Genomic DNA, 23,142 nt, shown 5'->3' with positions numbered 1-23,142 from the left:
TGCTGGCAGTTATGGGTTAGTCATCCAGCTCCATCCATCCATCCATCCATCCATCAGGGTGGGTGCCCAAATGGTCCTGGGGAGGAATTAGCTCAGCCACAGGAGCCAGAAAGGTGCTCAATAGTGTAGTACACTGTCACAGGGGTGGATGACCTTTCACGAGTTCATGCACTACTGTTCGTGGTTATATTTATCTTGTGTAATACCATTTTAGTAGTCTATATAATTTGACCAGCGCTCGCTTTATCATTTTCAAACAATGGAACTATTCTACATTATAACTCAAACTGTGTCTCCCACAGTGGTTTAGTGGTTAGAGCTCAGAACTTACAGCACTTGGGTCATGGGTTCTAATCCCAGTCATGGCTACATCCTAAAAAATGGAGATCAATTTTCTGGGTTGTGTCAGTGCCAGGAATATTGATCAAACAATTATGATTTTGCCTAATGACTAGAAAGTGGATGAATGTACTCTTCTGCCAATTAGGAAATGTGCAAGTTTCATGCCGTGTATATTTCATTGTAACATTTTTCTCTTTTAAATCTGTCTCCTTATACAACTTGACCCCCTCCCCCACCCCGTCATCACCTGTCCCATATCACCGCCCCACTCTTTAACTATCTATTTACTGATCAAGTGAATGTGTCTCATTTTCTATCAGCTACAGCTCAGATCTCACATTATTATACAATTGCTGATTGTATCTCACCACTAGTCTGATTGAATTCACAATTCCTGGTCAGTCCTGTTCCCTGACCTCTAATAAACTTTAGGGCCAGTTCACACTACATGTGTTTCAGTTGCTTTTTCGGCATCACAAACGCACAGAAAGAAGGTTATATGGTTGTCAATGTCATAGTTAACATCAGCGCTTGCATTTTCAGTGCATTGCAGGTGCTGTAAACAAAGTTGACCACGCTGCATTGTTTCTGCACAGAACTGTACTGGAACACATTGAAACGTCCTTGAATGTACTAAAACGCACATGTCCCTAACTACATTGAATACAAAGAAAATAGAAAAAAAATAAGTGGAAGGGATATAAAAATGCAATGTAAACATGTCCAAAACGCATTCAAAATGTACTGGAACACACTAAACATGCATGCCAAAAGGGCATGAAAAAAACCCATCAGGAACACATCTAGACTGTTTCTATAGTGTGAACCAGCCCTTAGGACTTGTTCACACCATTGGTGGTGCAGAAACGCATGCAAGAACACACATTTTCCAGCACAGCAAAGAAATGCAATGCCCTATGTAGATGTGCGCAGGTACCATGATGAAAACGTTGTTGCACCTACACACGTCTATTAAAAACAGCCCCATTCACAGCCACAAATACGCATGGCACCACACTACTGTGCGGTTAGGTGCGACAGACTTGGAAAATAACATAAAAATAAGCCAACATGGCTAAAACATATCTTGAAAATATGGGGACTCTGATATCCGGCGACAGTCCGTTCACGAACGAGAAGCATTTCTGCACCCCTAAAACCAACATAGAGGAAAGGGATGGTCAAATTGCTGTGCTGCTTCCAAACCACCTCTGGCATGCCAGGGTCATTATGCAGGTCCTCGATGCCAGTTCTTGCCTGCGGCCACAAAATATCCACTGGCCACGAGTGAAGGTGAGTGGAGGACGTGAAGGTGGATTTCTACCAGCTTCAACCGCAAGCAGTACCACTCCTGAAAAATGAGAGCAAATAATCATTGACACGTCATCATGACAGTCAATTCTCAGTGCAGGCTATCTAGAGTGTCTTTCCTTTTTAACCATTTCAAGAGTTCAAGGAAACATTCTTGGAGCATCTACTGTGTTTGGAAAGGCCAAAGGTCCCCCCCTCCCCCAGGCACACTAATGCTTATGCAGGCCATAGACGGGGAGAAAAACGGCCGATTTTTCTTTTAAAAAATGAAAAATTGGTTGTTCAAGCGGCCGACGTTACCAGCAATGGTAAAAAAAAAATCGGCCGATTTTCATCCCGTCTACAGCCGGCAAAAAGTGTCTCTGCAGAGAGCTCCGCTATTTCTTTGACAGTTCCTTGACATTTACAGCGGTTGCAACAATGTATCTATTTGTATCCATTTAGGATACAGATGTTTTTATTCGGAAACAAATAGATACAATGTTGCAACCGCTGTAAATGTCAAGGAACTGTCAAAGAAATAGCGGAGCTCTCTGTAGGGACACTTTTTGCCATACTGGAATTCCTCTCATTTTTCATCCTTCTTCTTCTTCTTCTTCTTCATCATCATCCTCTTCTTCTTCATCATCCTCTTCTTCTTTTTCATCATCATCCTCTTCTTCATCCTCTTCTTCTTCATCATCTTCATCCTCTTCTTCTTCATCCTCTTCTTCATCATCTTGATCATCATCATCCTCTTCTTCTTCATCATCTTCTTCATCATCATCATCCTCTTCATCATCATCCTCTTCTTCATCTTCTTCTTCATCATCATCATCATCCTCTTCTTCTTCATCATCATCATCATCATCATCCTCTTCTTCTTCATCCTCTTCTTCATCATCTTCATCCTCCTCTTCATCATCATCATCATCATCCTCTTCTTCTTCTTCTTCATCATCATCATCATCATCCTCTTCTTCTTCATCCTCTTCTTCTTTTTCTTCTTTTTGTCTTCCTCTTGCAGGTCACTGCTCATGTGCAGATTTTTTATCAGTAAAAAATCGGCCAATTTGCCCATCATTGCCGCGAAAATCGGCCGATCGGCAAATTCGGCCGTTTTTTTTTCCAACTTTACCGAAAAAAAAAATCTGCCAAAATACCGAAAAACGGCCGAACAAATAGCCCACTAACGATCCGAAAATCGGCCGATTTTATTTTCGGCCGAAAAATCGGCCAATTTTCGACCCATCTATGGCCTGCATAAGATATGGTGTGGCCCTAGGGTCAATGTGTGTTTAGAATACTTCCAAAATGCACATTCAAAAACACTACATCCAAATGCATGTTGCATTTCTATAGCATGTTAAACAGAAGAAAAATGCACTTCCATAATGTTAACATGCGCAAGTAAAAGTAGACAAAATCCACATCCTTTTATTCTGGCTTCACATACATGCATTGTGGTCTAACACCGCACTCCTGGGCAAATCACATGCAATTTGTGTGCGTTGCAATTAGAGACAAACATTTTGCACACCTCAAATTGCACCGCATCCGGGCCAAAAATGTGCAGGACCCTTTTTCAGGGTATGCACATGTATTGTACTGTCCAAGGCATTGCACACTAACGCATTGCACACTAAAAATGTCAAATGCGTTAGTGTGTACAGTGCATGAGTGTAAAATGCTTTAGTGTGTACAGTGCATGAGTGTAAAATGCTTTAGTGCACACTGCAGTGTACAACGCATTGCGCACTGTAATACACTGTAATACCGTGTACACCCACACATTGTAGACTGTAATGCACTGTACACTGTCATGCAGGATGGAGCAACGCATTGCACACTGTGATACCGTGTACACCCACACATTGTAGACTGTAATGCACTATACACTGTCATGCAGGATAGAGCTACGCATTGCACACTGTGATACCGTGTACACCCACACATTGTAGACTGTAATGCACTGTACACTGTCATGCAGGATGGAGCTACGCATTGCACACTGTGATACCGTGTACACCCACACATTGTAGACTGTAATGCACTGTACACTGTCATGCAGGATAGAGCTACGCATTGCACACTGTGATACCGTGTACACCCACACATTGTAGACTGTAATGCACTGTACACTGTCATGCAGAATCCAGCAACGCATTACACACTGTAATACCATGTACACCAACACATTGTAGAATGTAATGCATTATACGCAGTATACATGTCCAGATATTCAAAGATTAGCCATGAAGGCCTAGCTGGTTACCTATTGGGCGACCGCAGATAGCCGAATAACGCTACACTGCATCCAGGCAGCTCTGGGAGGGTGTCATATGACATCCTGGCAGAACGCGCTCTCCATGATTGCTGTGTCCTAAGGACACAGCTGATCACGTGATGTGGTAAAGGCCAATCACAGCGGCTTTTTACCATGTGATCAGCCATGTCCAATGACACGCTGATCACCGGGAAATGCATTTGCCGGGTCTTGGCTGCACTTTCATCACGCTATCAGAATGTGTGGAAAGTACTGCCGAGAACCAGCAGTTATCAAAGCAGGGGTCGGCCCCGATGATCAGTGCCCACCAGTGCCACCCAACAGTTCCGCCCACCTGTGGCCAGCAGTGCCACCCACCAGTGCTGCCTCATCAACGCACATCAGTGTTGCTAAATTACCAGTTTACCAAATGTTATAATATAAACAGACTTTTATTCATTATGAGCTATTTTGTGGTTTATAGAGCAAAAAGTAAAACACACAGCAGCAAGTCAATACCACCCAAAGAAAGCTCTATTTGTCTGAAAAAACTGATATAAATTTAAGATGGGTACAATGTGGCATGACCGCACAATTGTCATTCAAAGGGTAACAGTGCAGAAAGATGAAAATTGGCCAGGACAGGAAGGGGGTAGGAGTACCCAGTAGGCAAGTGGTTAATATCATTGACCCATCAATACCCAGGAGCTAATGTACAGATAAGTAGCATGTGCACCAAGTGAGATTCTGCTAGGCCCCACCCACAAAATTACAATTACCTGTCCCTCACATGTTATAAACATATTTGCAATGGCCACAGTTACTTTACATATAAGGATCATCTACTCAGTTGAGAACTGTGCTCTCGCCATGTCCAAATGCTAATAAGGTTATCAAAATTTTCAACCAACACAAAACCTCCAACCACTTGTCATCCACTTACACTCCCCACAACCACTTCCGGGTGCGCGCGCACGTGATGACGGACCTCCAGGATAGCCGTTCATGCGCCATGCGGACACCTGTTTGGTGCCTATTTGTTTGCAATCGCGCATTTTTATGTGCAGCTATGATAGCTTTCGCAAATGTGTGTTTCTTATTGATTTGTTTTTTTTAACCATGGCTAATATTTGTTGCCAAAGGCCAAAAATCAACAAAGTGTGGACTATTTTATTACTGTAAATCGAATTGTAGAAAACCTGTAGCTGGCTGCACAGTGAATGTGACATTCATTAGTACATAACAATATTGTGGTGCAAGTGGGTTTTTTTTTTGGTTTTGAAAAAGCCAGTTTGCACCCACTTGCATATTCACGCTCTTACAAGCTACATTTGAGCAGATTATATAAGTATACAAAGTAACTATTAAGGTTGTTCATATATTGAACATAAAATAAACACAAAAACATCGGTCAAATATTTATTGATCAAATATATCGTCATTTATTTGGTCAGCAGGAACAAGTAGGTACAGTCAATATCTTGGTGAGTCACAAAAATAGGATTGATGTGTCAAAAATAAAACACCCCTGCTCATAAGAGCTTACAATCTAAAGATACTTCTAGTGAACTGTGTGTGCTCAGGTTATAGCAGGAAACAAAGGGGAAGATGAATCAAGTAACATTTTCATGCACATAAGATTTACTTACACAATCACTTAGTATGAAGATCCATTCACAAAAAAAAGTCTTCAGATCAAAATATCAAGAAAACAAAGCATGTGAAAAAAAACCCTCCCACCTCTACAAATCCCCTCCCACCTCTACAAATCCCCTACACATACATTTGTCAGCAGGTTTGTCAGAAAAATGCATTGGAGTCTAAATAAGCAAGCAAAATTAAAACAAGGGCAGATTTTAAACAAAACGATTGACATGTGTGAGGCTTTCAATGCAAAGAGAAAAAACACAATCATTGTGCAATAACACAAACACACTTTACAAGGCCAAAAATATGCAAACATTTCCAGCCCACTTCCAAACACAGCCTGAGTGGTGTCTGGGGCAATTCAGCACAAAATCTCTTCTTCCCCCAAACCACTACAAGCAAGGACTTAGTCACAAACCACCCGGCCTAGTAACAGGCCAAATCACTCACTACTGCACATCTTTATATAAGCTAGGTTGTATTTGGAGCACGCCAAACAAGGCCCCACACCCAATGAAGCCTCACCCACCACTGACCTTAATTTGGTCAGTGAAAGTGTTTTCACCTGATGAATCTGCTTCCTACCTGCATTAACCCTTGGTATACAGGCCCCACAAATCAGAAAGAAATATACAGTGAACTGTACGTGTGCAGCATACAACAGAACATTGAGCAGGGATGTGAAAGGGAACCCCAATTGGAACCGTTATTGCTACTATGGTCACAATTCCCTCCAGATTCTCGCATGAGTTAAGACAGTCACATGACCACATCTTGTATGCAATACTAAAAATGACAAATCGATTTGACTAGTATGGTGAATTTCCCATCAATTGGCAAAACACTCCAGAAATCAAACATCACCAAACATTACACTCTGGGCAAAGCTGATTTACAAATCCTGCGACTTACAGTAAAGTTGACCATTTCAATGCAATTTTCAAGACATCTGACACAGATCTCTATGCAAATTGCCACTAAAGTAGTACATGTACTACTTAAGAAATCAGTGTTTGAAACGCACCCATGTGGTCGCTCTAATAGCAGACAATAGGGTGCGACTTTGCAGACGATTTACAACTTGCATGTTGTGCAAATCACATGCCAAGTCCCACTCAATGTGCACGCTATTGGAGCGTTCATATTATTGTGGTTCAAACTTGGTTGGAGCCGCAAGTAATAATAGAGTAATGAATACACTACTTTTCATGCAATTTGCTGAGAGATCGGTGTCGATTGTCTTGCAAATTGCACTTGAAATCACCATGTACCCTAACTTTGAAATCATGCAACTTCTATGTAAGTCACATGATGTGACTGTGGTGTCAATAACACCACTTAGAAATCTGCTTTAATGTGACCGGGTAGCCCCCAGTAACATTGTTTGCGATTGCCATGCAATTGGCATTACAGGCGACTTGCAAATCGTAGACCAAGTTGCACCCTATTGGCCACTGTAGGCTCTGTTTACATCCAATTGGATTGTGAACTCGTGCAACTTCACTGTAAGTTGGGCAATTGCCGCATCAGATTAGATGTGACAGTGGTGTTAGCCCCCAGTAACATTGGGTGCAATTTGCCATGCAAAGGGCAAGTTGCTGGCCATGCCAATCGCATGACAAGTCGCATCCAGGGTGTGCAATTTCAGGTGCGATTTGTGAATTGACATGGTACCTGATATTGGATATAATGAATGTGAATGTGAGTGTATTAACGTACGCCATTTGTTGCAGTGAGAGTTCAAAGGTATTTGAAGATTTTGGCCATTTATTAGCAATTTAACATCTAGACTCAAATAGAAATCGCAATGCTACACACAATTGAAAACACAACTAGTTATTAATTCTCTAGAAAACACAGTAAAATTGGCAACTTAAACAGTAATTTTCAATTGCATATAGTGTGAACGAAGCAGGAAAATTAACAAAGGAAATAAATCTTTGAAGGCGTGCGGTCTGCTTTGCATTTGGTGGAAAAATCCATACCAGTATTTGTGACAAGTAGAGATGAGCGAAGTATTCAAAAATTCGATTCGACTGATTCGGCGAATTCGTGGAAAAATTTCGATTCGAGTCGAATATATTCGCTGTGAATTTAACTTAAAAAAGGGTGTTTCTAGGCTTCAGAGAGACTTAATATTAGTGCTGAACACTGTACCTTTAATTTAAATGCCCTTGGAGTCTGCTGGGGAAGAGAAATAATACTGTCAGGCAGTATGACATGCAGATGAGTGCCGTCGATCTTAGAATCACCACACACTTCACTCATTTGGGCAGTCACGGGGCCAAAACCAGAGTGTGGAGCCACAGTGTGGCGGTGGAGGCAGCAGCAATGGGAGGCCATACAGCACCCTATGACAAAAATGGAAACCACCAGCAGTGTGAGGAGACCTGAAAGTGGCACATGGCAGAGTGTGGCGATAGAGACAGCAGCAATGGGAGGCCGTACAGGGACCCATGACACACTCTGGACCTGGCAGCAGCATGAGGAGGCGGTACAGGGGCCCATGGCAGATTACGGGCCTGGCAGCAGCATGAGGAGTCGGTACGGGGGCCCATGGCAGATTACGGGCCTGGCAGCAGCAATGGGAGGCCGTACAGGGACCCATGACACAATCTGGACCTGGCAGCAGCATGGGGAGGCGGTACAGGGGCCCATGACAGATTACGGGCCTGGCAGCAGCATTTGGAGTCGGTACGGGGGCCCATGACACACTCTGGACCTGGCAGCAGCATGAGGAGGCGGTACAGGGGCGCATGACAGATTACGAGCCTGGCAGCAGCAACTTGGACAGGAGGACGTTCAGTTTCTGCACCGTCTGGTGCGTGCTCGCAAACTGTTGTCTCTTGGAAACGGATTCCAAGAAAGACTGCTGACGGAATCCGTGAAGAGGAGTAGCAGGAGAAGGAGCATCTGAACGAGCGGAATATGCCAACAAGCGACAACAGGGGCCCATGACAGATTACGGGCCTGGCAGCAGCATGAGGAGTCGGTACGGGGGCCCATGGCAGATTAGGGGCCTGGCAGCAGCTATGGGAGGCCCGTAATCTGCCAGCACCCTATGACAAAAAATGGAACCCACCAGCAGTGTGAGGAGACCTGAAAGTGGCACATGGCAGAGTGTGGCGATGGAGACAGCAGCAATGGGAGGCCGTACAGGGACCCATGAGAGACTCTGGACCTGGCAGCAGCATGAGGAGGCGGTATAGGGGCCCATGGCAGATTAGGGGCCTGGCAGCAGCTATGGGAGGCCCGTAATCTGCCAGCACCCTATGACAAAAAATGGAATACACCAGCAGTGTGAGGAGACCTGAAAGTGGCACATGGCAGAGTGTGGCGATGGAGACAGCAGCAATGGGAGGCCGTACAGGGACCCATGAGAGACTCTGGACTTGGCAGCAGCATGAGGAGGCGGTATAGGGGCCCATGGCAGATTAGGGGCCTGGCAGCAGCTATGGGAGGCCCGTAATCTGCCAGCACCCTATGACAAAAAATGGAACACACCAGCAGTGTGAGGAGACCTGAAAGTGGCACATGTTTGGGGCATGATTCATGGCGGATTTAGTCAGTTGTGTCAGGAACTGGTGGTTTGAAATCCAGACTAATCCACGCCTGATTCATTTTCACAAACGTCAGTCTCTCCACACTTTGGGTGGACAGTCGTGTCCTCCGCGGAGTTGCAATACCTCTTGCCGCACTAAACACGCGCTCCGATGCCACGCTACTGGCCGGGCATGACAGCCTTTCAAGGGCAAATTCAGCTAGTTGGGGCCAAAGGTCAAGTTTCGTTGCCCAGTAGTCAAGGGGATTGTCTACCTCGGTTGGCAGGGTGCTGTCCAAGTAGGCCTAAGCCTGTTGTTTGAGGTCCTGCTCCAGGTCCACCTGATGCTGCTGCTGCTGCTGCGGCTGGTTAGTAGTTTCCTCACTGCGCTGGTGAAGAAAGCTACTCATCATCGACTGCAGACTGAGGCAGCCGCTGCTGGTGGAGCTGCCACTGCTCCTACCACCCCACCCCTCCCCTGCTGCCATGGCAGCGGAACGCGAGCGCACAGGGCCCACAGTGTCTGAGGATGGACGTTGGCGCAGACAGGCAGAGACCAGCTGACTACATAGGTGGTTTTTATAGTACGTTATTTTGGCCTCCCTCTCAGCAGGTGTGAAAAAGGCCACCATTTTTGAACGGTAGCGAGGGTCCAACAAGGTGGACAGCCAAAAGTCATCCCTCTGTCTGATGGTTATTATTCGGCTGTCGCTACGCAAGCAACCGAGCATGCTATGGGCCATTTGTGCCAAGGAATGCGAGGGACTCCCTGCCTCCATCTCCACAGCATACTGCCACGGTGCGTCTGGGTCCTCTGTCTCCTCCTCCTCCTCCTCTACCAGATGATCCTGCTCCTCCACTCCTGTCCGCTGAGTGGAAAAACCACCCATTTCACTCAATAATTCCTGAGCACCAATGTCCTCCTCTACCTCCTCCTCTTCTTCCTGTCCTGCCCCCACAGGGGTCATGTGGCGTTGAGATCTGTGCGCCACGTCTACCGCACCCTGACCAGCCATTGTTAACAGCATTTGTTCCAGGACGTGCAACAGAGGAATGACGTCGTTCATCCCATAGTCCTGCCGACTCACGAATAGCGTGGCCTCCTCAAAGAGCCTGAGCAAGCGCAGGTGTCACGCATGAGCTGCCAATGGCTGACATCTAAGTTACACAGGGAGTACCTTTATCCGCTTTTAACATCAGGAAATCGGTGATGGCCTTTCGCTGTTCGTAAAGGCGGTCTAACATATGTAGGGTTGAATTCCACCTTGTTGCAACGTCACAGCATGAGGAGTCGGTACGGGGGCCCATGGCAGATTACGTGCCTGGCAGCAGCAATGGGAGGCCCGTAATCTGCCAGCACCATATGTCAAAAAATTCAACACACCAGCAGTGTGAGGAGACCTGAAAGTGGCACATGGCAGAGTGTGGCTATGGAGACAGCAGCAATGGGAGGCCGTACAGGGACCCATGACACACTCTGGACTTGGCAGCAGCATGAGGAGGCGGTATAGGGGCCCATGGCAGATTAGGGGCCTGGCAGCAGCTATGGGAGGCCCGTAATCTGCCAGCACCCTATGTCAAAAAATTCAACACACCAGCAGTGTGAGGAGACCTGAAAGTGGCACATGGAATGAGAGACTGTGGACCTGGCAGCAGCATGAAGAGGCAGTATAGGGGCCCATGGCAGATTAGGGGCCTGGCAGCAGCTATGGGAGGCCCATAATCTGCCAGCACCCTATGTCAAAAAATTGAACACACCAGCAGTGTGAGGAGACCTGAAAGTGGCACATGGCAGAGTGTGGCGATGGAGACAGCAGCAATGGGAGGCCGTACAGGGACCCATGAGAGACTCTGGACCTGGCAGCAGCATGAGGAGGCGGTATATAGGGGCCTATGGCAGATTAGGGGCCTGGCAGCAGCTATGGGAGGCCCGTAATCTGCCAGCACCCTATGTCAAAAAATTCTACACACCAGCAGTGTGAGGAGACCTGAAAGTGGCACATGGCAGAGTGTGGCGATGGAGACAGCAGCAATGGGAGGCCGTACAGGGACCCATGACAGACTCTGGACCTGGCAGCAGCATGAGGAGGCGGTATATAGGGGCCTATGGCAGATTAGGGGCCTGGCAGCAGCTATAGGAGGCCCGTAATCTGCCAGCACCCTATGTCAAAAAATTCTACACACCAGCAGTGTGTGAGGAGACCTGAAAGTGGCACATGGCAGAGTGTGGCGATGGAGACAGCAGCAATGGGAGGCCGTACAGGGACCCATGACAGACTCTGGACCTGGCAGCAGCATGAGGAGGCGGTATATAGGGTCCTATGGCAGATTAGGGGCCTGGCAGCAGCTATGGGAGGCCCGTAATCTGCCAGCACCCTATGTCAAAAAATTCTACACACCAGCAGTGTGAGGAGACCTGAAAGTGGCACATGGCAGAGTGTGGCGATGGAGACAGCAGCAATGGGAGGCCGTACAGGGACCCATGACAGACTCTGGACCTGGCAGCAGCATGAGGAGGCGGTATATAGGGGCCTATGGCAGATTAGGGGCCTGGCAGCAGCAATGGGAGGCCCGTAATCTGCCAGCACCCTATGTCAAAAAATTCAACACACCAGCAGTGTGAGGAGACCTGAAAGTGGCACATGGCATGAGAGACTGTGGACCTGGCAGCAGCATGAAGAGGCGGTATAGGGGCCCATGGCAGATTAGGGGCCTGGCAGCAGCTATGGGAGGCCCGTAATCTGCCAGCACCCTATGTCAAAAAATTGAACACACCAGCAGTGTGAGGAGACCTGAAAGTGGCACATGGCAGAGTGTGGCGATGGAGACAGCAGCAATGGGAGGCCGTACAGGGACCCATGAGAGACTCTGGACCTGGCAGCAGCATGAGGAGGCGGTATATAGGGGCCTATGGCAGATTAGGGGCCTGGCAGCAGCTATGGGAGGCCCGTAATCTGCCAGCACCCTATGTCAAAAAATTCTACACACCAGCAGTGTGAGGAGACCTGAAAGTGGCACATGGCAGAGTGTGGCGATGGAGACAGCAGCAATGGGAGGCCGTACAGGGACCCATGAGAGACTCTGGACCTGGCAGCAGCATGAGGAGGCGGTATATAGGGGCCTATGGCAGATTAGGGGCCTGGCAGCAGCTATAGGAGGCCCGTAATCTGCCAGCACCCTATGTCAAAAAATTCTACACACCAGCAGTGTGAGGAGACCTGAAAGTGGCACATGGCAGAGTGTGGCGATGGAGACAGCAGCAATGGGAGGCCGTACAGGGACCCATGACAGACTCTGGACCTGGCAGCAGCATGAGGAGGCGGTATATAGGGGCCTATGGCAGATTAGGGGCCTGGCAGCAGCTATGGGAGGCCCGTAATCTGCCAGCACCCTATGTCAAAAAATTCAACACACCAGCAGTGTGTGAGGAGACCTGAAAGTGGCACATGGCAGAGTGTGGCGATGGAGACAGCAGCAATGGGAGGCCTTACAGGGACCCATGAGAGACTCTGGACCTGGCAGCAGCATGAGGAGGCGGTATATAGGGGCCTATGGCAGATTAGGGGCCTGGCAGCAGCTATGGGAGGCCCGTAATCTGCCAGCACCCTATGTCAAAAAATTCTACACACCAGCAGTGTGAGGAGACCTGAAAGTTGCACATGGCAGAGTGTGGCGATGGAGACAGCAGCAATGGGAGGCCGTACAGGGACCCATGAGAGACTCTGGACCTGGCAGCAGCATGAGGAGGCGGTATATAGGGGCCTATGGCAGATTAGGGGCCTGGCAGCAGCTATAGGAGGCCCGTAATCTGCCAGCACCCTATGTCAAAAAATTCTACACACCAGCAGTGTGTGAGGAGACCTGAAAGTGGCACATGGCAGAGTGTGGCGATGGAGACAGCAGCAATGGGAGGCCGTACAGGGACCCATGACAGACTCTGGACCTGGCAGCAGCATGAGGAGGCGGTATATAGGGGCCTATGGCAGATTAGGGGCCTGGCAGCAGCTATGGGAGGCCCGTAATCTGCCAGCACCCTATGTCAAAAAATTCTACACACCAGCAGTGTGAGGAGACCTGAAAGTGGCACATGGCAGAGTGTGGCGATGGAGACAGCAGCAATGGGAGGCCGTACAGGGACCCATGACAGACTCTGGACCTGGCAGCAGCATGAGGAGGCGGTATATAGGGGCCTATGGCAGATTAGGGGCCTGGCAGCAGCAATGGGAGGCCCGTAATCTGCCAGCACCCTATGTCAAAAAATTCAACACACCAGCAGTGTGAGGAGACCTGAAAGTGGCACATGGCATGAGAGACTGTGGACCTGGCAGCAGCATGAAGAGGCGGTATAGGGGCCCATGGCAGATTAGGGGCCTGGCAGCAGCTATGGGAGGCCCGTAATCTGCCAGCACCCTATGTCAAAAAATTTAACACACCAGCAGTGTGAGGAGACCTGAAAGTGGCACATGGCAGAGTGTGGCGATGGAGACAGCAGCAATGGGAGGCCGTACAGGGACCCATGAGAGACTCTGGACCTGGCAGCAGCATGAGGAGGCGGTATATAGGGGCCTATGGCAGATTAGGGGCCTGGCAGCAGCTATGGGAGGCCCGTAATCTGCCAGCACCCTATGTCAAAAAATTCTACACACCAGCAGTGTGAGGAGACCTGAAAGTGGCACATGGCAGAGTGTGGCGATGGAGACAGCAGCAATGGGAGGCCGTACAGGGACCCATGAGAGACTCTGGACCTGGCAGCAGCATGAGGAGGCGGTATATAGGGGCCTATGGCAGATTAGGGGCCTGGCAGCAGCTATAGGAGGCCCGTAATCTGCCAGCACCCTATGTCAAAAAATTCTACACACCAGCAGTGTGAGGAGACCTGAAAGTGGCACATGGCAGAGTGTGGCGATGGAGACAGCAGCAATGGGAGGCCGTACAGGGACCCATGACAGACTCTGGACCTGGCAGCAGCATGAGGAGGCGGTATATAGGGGCCTATGGCAGATTAGGGGCCTGGCAGCAGCTATGGGAGGCCCGTAATCTGCCAGCACCCTATGTCAAAAAATTCAACACACCAGCAGTGTGTGAGGAGACCTGAAAGTGGCACATGGCAGAGTGTGGCGATGGAGACAGCAGCAATGGGAGGCCTTACAGGGACCCATGAGAGACTCTGGACCTGGCAGCAGCATGAGGTGGCGGTACATAGGGGCCTATGGCAGATTAGGGGCCTGGCAGCAGCTATGGGAGGCCCGTAATCTGCCAGCACCCTATGTCAAAAAATTCTACACACCAGCAGTGTGAGGAGACCTGAAAGTGGCACATGGCAGAGTGTGGCGATGGAGACAGCAGCAATGGGAGGCCGTACAGGGACCCATGAGAGACTCTGGACCTGGCAGCAGCATGAGGAGGCGGTATATAGGGGCCTATGGCAGATTAGGGGCCTGGCAGCAGCTATGGGAGGCCCGTAATCTGCCAGCACCCTATGTCAAAAAATTCTACACACCAGCAGTGTGAGGAGACCTGAAAGTGGCACATGGCAGAGTGTGGCGATGGAGACAGCAGCAATGGGAGGCCGTACACGGACCCATGAGAGACTCTGGACCTGGCAGCAGCATGAGGAGGCGGTATATAGGGGCCTATGGCAGATTAGGGGCCTGGCAGCAGCTATAGGAGGCCCGTTATCTGCCAGCACCCTATGTCAAAAAATTCTACACACCAGCAGTGTGAGGAGACCTGAAAGTGGCACATGGCAGAGTGTGGCGATGGAGACAGCAGCAATGGGAGGCCGTACAGGGACCCATGACAGACTCTGGACCTGGCAGCAGCATGAGGAGGCGGTATATAGGGGCCTATGGCAGATTAGGGGCCTGGCAGCAGCTATGGGAGGCCCGTAATCTGCCAGCACCCTATGTCAAAAAATTCAACACACCAGCAGTGTGTGAGGAGACCTGAAAGTGGCACATGGCAGAGTGTGGCGATGGAGACAGCAGCAATGGGAGGCCGTACAGGGACCCATGAGAGACTCTGGACCTGGCAGCAGCATGAGGAGGCGGTATATAGGGGCCTATGGCAGATTAGGGGCCTGGCAGCAGCTATGGGAGGCCCGTAATCTGCCAGCACCCTATGTCAAAAAATTCTACACACCAGCAGTGTGAGGAGACCTGAAAGTGGCACATGGCAGAGTGTGGCGATGGAGACAGCAGCAATGGGAGGCCGTACAGGGACCCATGACAGACTCTGGACCTGGCAGCAGCATGAGGAGGCGGTATATAGGGGCCTATGGCAGATTAGGGGCCTGGCAGCAGCAATGGGAGGCCCGTAATCTGCCAGCACCCTATGTCAAAAAATTCAACACACCAGCAGTGTGAGGAGACCTGAAAGTGGCACATGGCATGAGAGACTGTGGACCTGGCAGCAGCATGAAGAGGCGGTATAGGGGCCCATGGCAGATTAGGGGCCTGGCAGCAGCTATGGGAGGCCCGTAATCTGCCAGCACCCTATGTCAAAAAATTGAACACACCAGCAGTGTGAGGAGACCTGAAAGTGGCACATGGCAGAGTGTGGCGATGGAGACAGCAGCAATGGGAGGCCGTACAGGGACCCATGAGAGACTCTGGACCTGGCAGCAGCATGAGGAGGCGGTATATAGGGGCCTATGGCAGATTAGGGGCCTGGCAGCAGCTATGGGAGGCCCGTAATCTGCCAGCACCCTATGTCAAAAAATTGAACACACCAGCAGTGTGAGGAGACCTGAAAGTGGCACATGGCAGAGTGTGGCGATGGAGACAGCAGCAAAGGGAGGCCGTACAGGGACCCATGAGAGACTCTGGACCTGGCAGCAGCATGAGGAGGCGGTATATAGGGGCCTATGGCAGATTAGGGGCCTGGCAGCAGCTATAGGAGGCCCGTAATCTGCCAGCACCCTATGTCAAAAAATTCTACACACCAGCAGTGTGAGGAGACCTGAAAGTGGCACATGGCAGAGTGTGGCGATGGAGACAGCAGCAATGGGAGGCCGTACAGGGACCCATGACAGACTCTGGACCTGGCAGCAGCATGAGGAGGCGGTATATAGGGGCCTATGGCAGATTAGGGGCCTGGCAGCAGCTATGGGAGGCCCGTAATCTGCCAGCACCCTATGTCAAAAAATTCAACACACCAGCAGTGTGTGAGGAGACCTGAAAGTGGCACATGGCAGAGTGTGGCGATGGAGACAGCAGCAATGGGAGGCCGTACAGGGACCCTTGAGAGACTCTGGACCTGGCAGCAGCATGAGGAGGCGGTATATAGGGGCCTATGGCAGATTAGGGGCCTGGCAGCAGCTATGGGAGGCCCGTAATCTGCCAGCACCCTATGTCAAAAAATTCTACACACCAGCAGTGTGAGGAGACCTGAAAGTGGCACATGGCAGAGTGTGGCGATGGAGACAGCAGCAATGGGAGGCCGTACAGGGACCCATGACAGACTCTGGACCTGGCAGCAGCATGAGGAGGCGGTATATAGGGGCCTATGGCAGATTAGGGGCCTGGCAGCAGCAATGGGAGGCCCGTAATCTGCCAGCACCCTATGTCAAAAAATTCAACACACCAGCAGTGTGAGGAGACCTGAAAGTGGCACATGGCATGAGAGACTGTGGACCTGGCAGCAGCATGAAGAGGCGGTATAGGGGCCCATGGCAGATTAGGGGCCTGGCAGCAGCTATGGGAGGCCCGTAATCTGCCAGCACCCTATGTCAAAAAATTGAACACACCAGCAGTGTGAGGAGACCTGAAAGTGGCACATGGCAGAGTGTGGCGATGGAGACAGCAGCAATGGGAGGCCGTACAGGGACCCATGAGAGACTCTGGACCTGGCAGCAGCATGAGGAGGCGGTATATAGGGGCCTATGGCAGATTAGGGGCCTGGCAGCAGCTATGGGAGGCCCGTAATCTGCCAGCACCCTATGTCAAAAAATTGAACACACCAGCAGTGTGAGGAGACCTGAAAGTGGCACATGGCAGAGTGTGGCGATGGAGACAGCAGCAATGGGAGGCCGTACAGGGACCCATGAGAGACTCTGGACCTGGCAGCAGCATGAGGAGGCGGTATATAGGGGCCTATGGCAGATTAGGGGCCTGGCAGCAGCTATAGGAGGCCCGTAATCTGCCAGCACCCTATGTCAAAAAATTCTACACACCAGCAGTGTGTGAGGAGACCTGAAAGTGGCACATGGCAGAGTGTGGCGATGGAGACAGCAGCAATGGGAGGCCGTACAGGGACCCTTGAGAGACTCTGGACCTGGCAGCAGCATGAGGAGGCGGTATATAGGGGCCTATGGCAGATTAGGGGCCTGGCAGCAGCTATGGGAGGCCCGTAATCTGCCAGCACCCTATGTCAAAAAATTCTACACACCAGCAGTGTGAGGAGACCTGAAAGTGGCACATGGCAGAGTGTGGCGATGGAGACAGCAGCAATGGGAGGCCGTACAGGGACCCATGACAGACTCTGGACCTGGCAGCAGCATGAGGAGGCGGTATATAGGGGCCTATGGCAGATTAGGGGCCTGGCAGCAGCAATGGGAGGCCCGTAATCTGCCAGCACCCTATGTCAAAAAATTCAACACACCAGCAGTGTGAGGAGACCTGAAAGTGGCACATGGCATGAGAGACTGTGGACCTGGCAGCAGCATGAAGAGGCGGTATAGGGGCCCATGGCAGATTAGGGGCCTGGCAGCAGCTATGGGAGGCCCGTAATCTGCCAGCACCCTATGTCAAAAAATTGAACACACCAGCAGTGTGAGGAGACCTGAAAGTGGCACATGGCAGAGTGTGGCGATGGAGACAGCAGCAATGGGAGGCCGTACAGGGACCCATGAGAGACTCTGGACCTGGCAGCAGCATGAGGAGGCGGTATATAGGGGCCTATGGCAGATTAGGGGCCTGGCAGCAGCTATGGGAGGCCCGTAATCTGCCAGCACCCTATGTCAAAAAATTGAACACACCAGCAGTGTGAGGAGACCTGAAAGTGGCACATGGCAGAGTGTGGCGATGGAGACAGCAGCAATGGGAGGCCGTACAGGGACCCATGAGAGACTCTGGACCTGGCAGCAGCATGAGGAGGCGGTATATAGGGGCCTATGGCAGATTAGGGGCCTGGCAGCAGCTATAGGAGGCCCGTAATCTGCCAGCACCCTATGTCAAAAAATTCTACACACCAGCAGTGTGAGGAGACCTGAAAGTGGCACATGGCAGAGTGTGGCGATGGAGACAGCAGCAATGGGAGGCCGTACAGGGACCCATGAGAGACTCTGGACCTGGCAGCAGCATGAGGAGGCGGTATATAGGGGCCTATGGCAGATTAGGGTCCTGGCAGCAGCTATGGGAGGCCCGTAATCTGCCAGCACCCTATGTCAAAAAATTCTACACACCAGCAGTGTGTGAGGAGACCTGAAAGTGGCACATGTTTGAGGCATGATTCATGGCGGATTTAGTCAGTTGTGTCAGGAACTGGTGGTTTGAAATCCAGACTAATCCACGCCTGATTCATTTTCACAAACGTGAGTCTCTCCACACTTTGGGTGGACAGTCGTGTCCTCCGCGGAGTTACAATACCTCCTGCCGCACTAAACACGCGCTCCGATGCCACGCTACTGGCCGGGCATGACAGCCTTTCAAGGGCAAATTCAGCTAGTTGGGGCCAAAGGTCAAGTTTCGTTGCCCAGTAGTCAAGGGGATTGTCTACCTCGGTTGGCAGGGTGCTGTCCAAGTAGGCCCAAGCCTGTTGTTTGAGGTCCTGCTCCAGGTCCACCTGATGCTGCTGCTGCTGCTGCTGCGGCTGGTTAGTAGTTTCCTCACTGCGCTGGTGAAGAAAGCTACTCATCATCGACTGCAGACTGAGGCAGCCGCTGCTGGTGGAGCTGCCACTGCTCCTACCACCCCACCCCTCCCCTGCTGCCATGGCAGCGGAACGCGAGCGCACAGGGCCCACAGTGTCTGAGGATGGACGTTGGCGCACAAAGGCAGAGACCAACTGACTACATAGGTGGTTTTTATAGTACGTTATTTTGGCCTCCCTCTCAGCAGGTGTGAAAAAGGCCACCATTTTGGAACGGTAGCGAGGGTCCAACAAGGTGGACAGCCAAAAGTCATCCCTCTGTCTGATGGTTATTATTCGGCTGTCGCTACGCAAGCAACCGAGCATGCTATGGGCCATTTGTGCCAAGGAATGCGAGGGACTCCCTGCCTCCATCTCCACAGCATACTGCCACGGTGCGTCTGGGTCCTCTGTCTCCTCCTCCTCCTCCTCTACCAGATGCTCCTGCTCCTCCACTCCTGTCCGCTGAGTGGAAAAACCACCCATTTCACTCAATAATTCCTGAGCACAAATGTCCTCCTCTACCTCCTCCTCTTCTTCCTGTCCTGCCCCCACAGGGGTCATGTGGCGTTGAGATCTGTGCGCCACGTCTACCGCACCCTGACCAGCCATTGTTAACAGCATTTGTTCAAGGACGTGCAACAGAGGAATGACGTCGTTCATCCCATAGTCCTGCCGACTCACGAATAGCGTGGCCTCCTCAAAGGGCCTGAGCAAGCGGCAGGTGTCACGCATGAGCTGCCAATGGCTGACATCGAAGTTACACAGGGGAGTACCTTTATCCGCTTGTAACATCAGGAAATCGGTGATGGCCTTTCGCTGCTCGTAAAGGCGGTCTAACATGTGTAGGGTTGAATTCCACCTTGTTGCAACGTCGCAGATCAGGCGATGATGTGGAATTCCGTTCTGCCGCTGCAGCTCAAGGAGGGTGTGCTTTGCGGTGTAGGAATGGCTGAAATGCATGCAAAGTTTACGTGACATTTTAAGGATGTCTTGCAGTGGGATGGTGGATTTTAGGAACCGCTTGACAACCAGATTGAACACGTGAGCCATGCATGGCGCATGGCACAACCTTCCTTGACGCAGAGCAGACACCATGTTCTTTCCGTTGTCAGTCAACATGGTTCCGATTTTCAGTTTGCGCGGAGACAGCCATCTGTCGATTTCTCTGTTCATTACACTCAGAAGTTCCTCCCCTGTGTGACTACGTTCGCCAAGGCATACCAGGTGCAGAACAGCGTGACACCGTTGCGCCCTGCACATGTGATATGCCGGTCGGGTAATGGGACTTGGCACGGGGGTGGCGGCTGAGGACACGGCGGAAGAAGAGGTGGTAGAGGCGGACATCTTTGCCGGACCAAGGACGTGCAAACGTGGAGGCAAAAGCGGCGTGACCTGTCCAAGTTGCTGGTGCGGCTGTGACAGCACCACGTTCACCCAGTGGGCCGTAAATGACATGTACTGTCCCTGACCGTAGTTACAGCTCCACACGTCGGCGCTGCCGTGCACTTTGGCAGAGACCGACATGCTCAAAGACTGGCCCACCATGTCTTCTACATGTGAATGCAGGGCTGGCACTGCCTTTTTGGCGAAGAAATGACGGCTTGGCACTCTCCACCGCGGCGCGGCACAAGCCATCATTTCTCTGAAAGGTGCTGAGTCCACCACTTGGAAAGGGAGGGACTGCAGCACCAGCAACTTGGACAGGAGGACGTTCAGCTTTTGCACCGTCGGGTGCGTGCTCGCAAACTGTTGTCTCTTGGAAACGGATTCCAAGAAAGACTGCTGACGGAATCTGTGAAGAGGAGTAGCAGGAGAAGGAGCATCTGAACGAGCGGAAGATGCCAACGAGTGACAACTCCCCTCAGCAGAGGTGTTGGAGCCTTGACTGGCTGATGGAGGGCGATTGACGTCGGGTGACGGAGCAAGTAACAGAGCGGGTGATGGAGCGGGGGCTGGGGCGGGCAGAACCGCCGTATCTTTATCACGGTTTTCCCAGGCCACCAAATGGCGACGCTGCATATGCTGCCGCAACGCTGTAGTCCCAACATGGGCCCCCTGGCCACGCTTGACTTTCTGGCCACATAGTCGACATACGGCTACGTTTACTTCCTCGGGCGGCTTGACGAAAAATTGCCACACCGCCGAGTAGGAAACTTTGCCCCCGATACTCCTCACTGGCTGACTGCTGCTTCCTCCGTGCACACCGGCACCACTACTGGCCGTGGTGGTAGGCTGCAGTGGAGCTGGTGCTCTACTCCGTGGCCGTTTGGCTCCACTGACACTGCTTCCACTGACACTGCTGCGACCCTGCTGCTGTCTCCTGGGCAACCCACCGACTGTTTCGCTCACTGCCAAGCTGCCACCCTCTTCTCCTGATGATGCGGAAGAAATTGCCTGATGACGACGAGGCTGCCAAGTGCGATCAACCTCCTCATCATCAAGTAGGGTCTCCGCCTCACTACTAGCCCCCTCGGCTGCGTCTGGGTCAGGAGACAGACCTGTCTCTAGACCGGCTACCGGGCCACTCTCCTCGCCACTACTTCTTCGCCTAGCTGCTGAAAAGGCGGATGTCTCCCCCCGTTCCTGACCGCCCTCTGTTAGCTCTTCCTCACTGTACAGTGGGGCTGAGCCCACAGCATGCGATACTTCGCTTGGTGAGGGAACACCAAAGGACAGGGGCAGGTAGAGGACACGTGATTTCAGTGGGCTTGGTCCCGGGCCATGCCAACTAACGGTTGTGTCTGACGTACCCTCCGACCGTTGGCTGTAGGTGTCAGAGGTGACCTGGGAAGAGGAAGACGACCGAGCCAACCAATCGATGACGGCAGGGTTGTCGGTGGAGACACGACCGCTGGATGACACCGGGAGCACTGGCCTCTGGCTGCGAATAGTGCTGCCTCGACCCCTTCCTCTGCTGCCACGTCTGCTCGCTCCTAAAACATTGCCTCCTCTGCCACTCCTCTGCATGTTGTCTTTAATTAAACGATTATGTGTCCCTGAGTAACAATTCTGTGTCCCTGAGTAACAATTCTGTGTCTGTGCGAGTAACAATTCTGTGGCCCTAAGTAACAGTTCTGTGGCCCTCAGTAACAGTTCAGTGTCCCTGAGTAACAATTCTGTGTCTGTGCGAGTAAGAATTCTGTGTCTGTGCGAGTAACAATTCTGTGGCCCTAAGTAACAGTTCTGTGGCCCTCAGTAACAGTTCTGTGTCCCTGAGTAACAATTCTGTGTCTGTGCGAGTAACAATTCTGTGTCTGTGCGAGTAACAATTCTGTGTCTGTGCGAGTAACAATTCTGTGGCCCTAAGTAACGGTTCTGTGGCCCTCAGTAACAGTTCTGTGTCCCTGTGTAACAATTCTGTGTCTGTGCGAGTAACAATTCTGTGGCCCTAAGTAACAGTTCTGTAGCCCTCAGTAACAATTCTGTGTCCCTGATTAACGTTTCTGTGGCCCCAAGTAACAGTTCTGTGGCCCTCAGTAACAATTCTGTGTCTGTGCGAGTAACAATTCTGTGTCTGTGCGAGTAACAATTCTGTGGCCCTAAGTAACGGTTCTGTGGCCCTCAGTAACAGTTCTGTGTCCCTGTGTAACAATTCTGTGTCTGTGCGAGTAACAATTCTGTGGCCCTAAGTAACAGTTCTGTGGTCCTCAGTAACAATTCTGTGTCTGTGCGAGTAACAATTCTGTGTCTGTGCGAGTAACAATTCTGTGGCCCTAAGTAACAGTTCTGTGGCCCTCAGTAACAATTCTGTGTCTGTCCCTGAGTAACAATTCTGTGGCCCTAACTAAAGTTTCTGTGGCCCTAAGTAACAATTCTCTGGCACTCAGTAACAATTCTGTCTGTCCCTGAGTAACAATTCTGTGGCCCTAATAACGTTTCTGTGGCCCTAAGTAACAATTATCTGGCACTCAGTAACAATTCTGTCTGTCCCTGAGTAACAATTCTCTGGCACTCAGTAACAATTCTGTCTGTCCCTGAGTAAAAATTCTGTGGCCCTAAGTAAAGTTTCTGTGGCCGTGAGTAACAATTCTCTGGCACTCCGTAACAATTCTGTCTGTCCCTGAGTAACAATTCTCTGGCACTCAGTAACAATTCTGTCTGTCCCTGAGTAAAAATTCTGTGGCCCTAAGTAAAGTTTCTGTGGCCCTGAGTAACAATTCTCTGGCACTCCGTAACAATTCTGTCTGTCCCTGAGTAACAATTC

General features: G+C 50.8%; 1 protein-coding gene across 3 annotated transcripts in view; it reads left to right on the top strand.

Moving 5' to 3' along the window:
• Positions 1-23,142, top strand: part of LOC149443722 (uncharacterized) — a 143,788-nt gene that overhangs the window by 102,869 nt on the left and 17,777 nt on the right. The window lies entirely within an intron of this gene.

This window comes from Staurois parvus, unplaced genomic scaffold (assembly GCF_062004578.1).
Source record: "Staurois parvus isolate SC_StPar_1 unplaced genomic scaffold, SC_StPar_1.0 ptg000836l, whole genome shotgun sequence".
NCBI classification, from domain to species: Eukaryota; Metazoa; Chordata; class Amphibia; order Anura; family Ranidae; genus Staurois; species Staurois parvus.
This window is presented reverse-complemented; position numbering and strand designations above follow the sequence as displayed.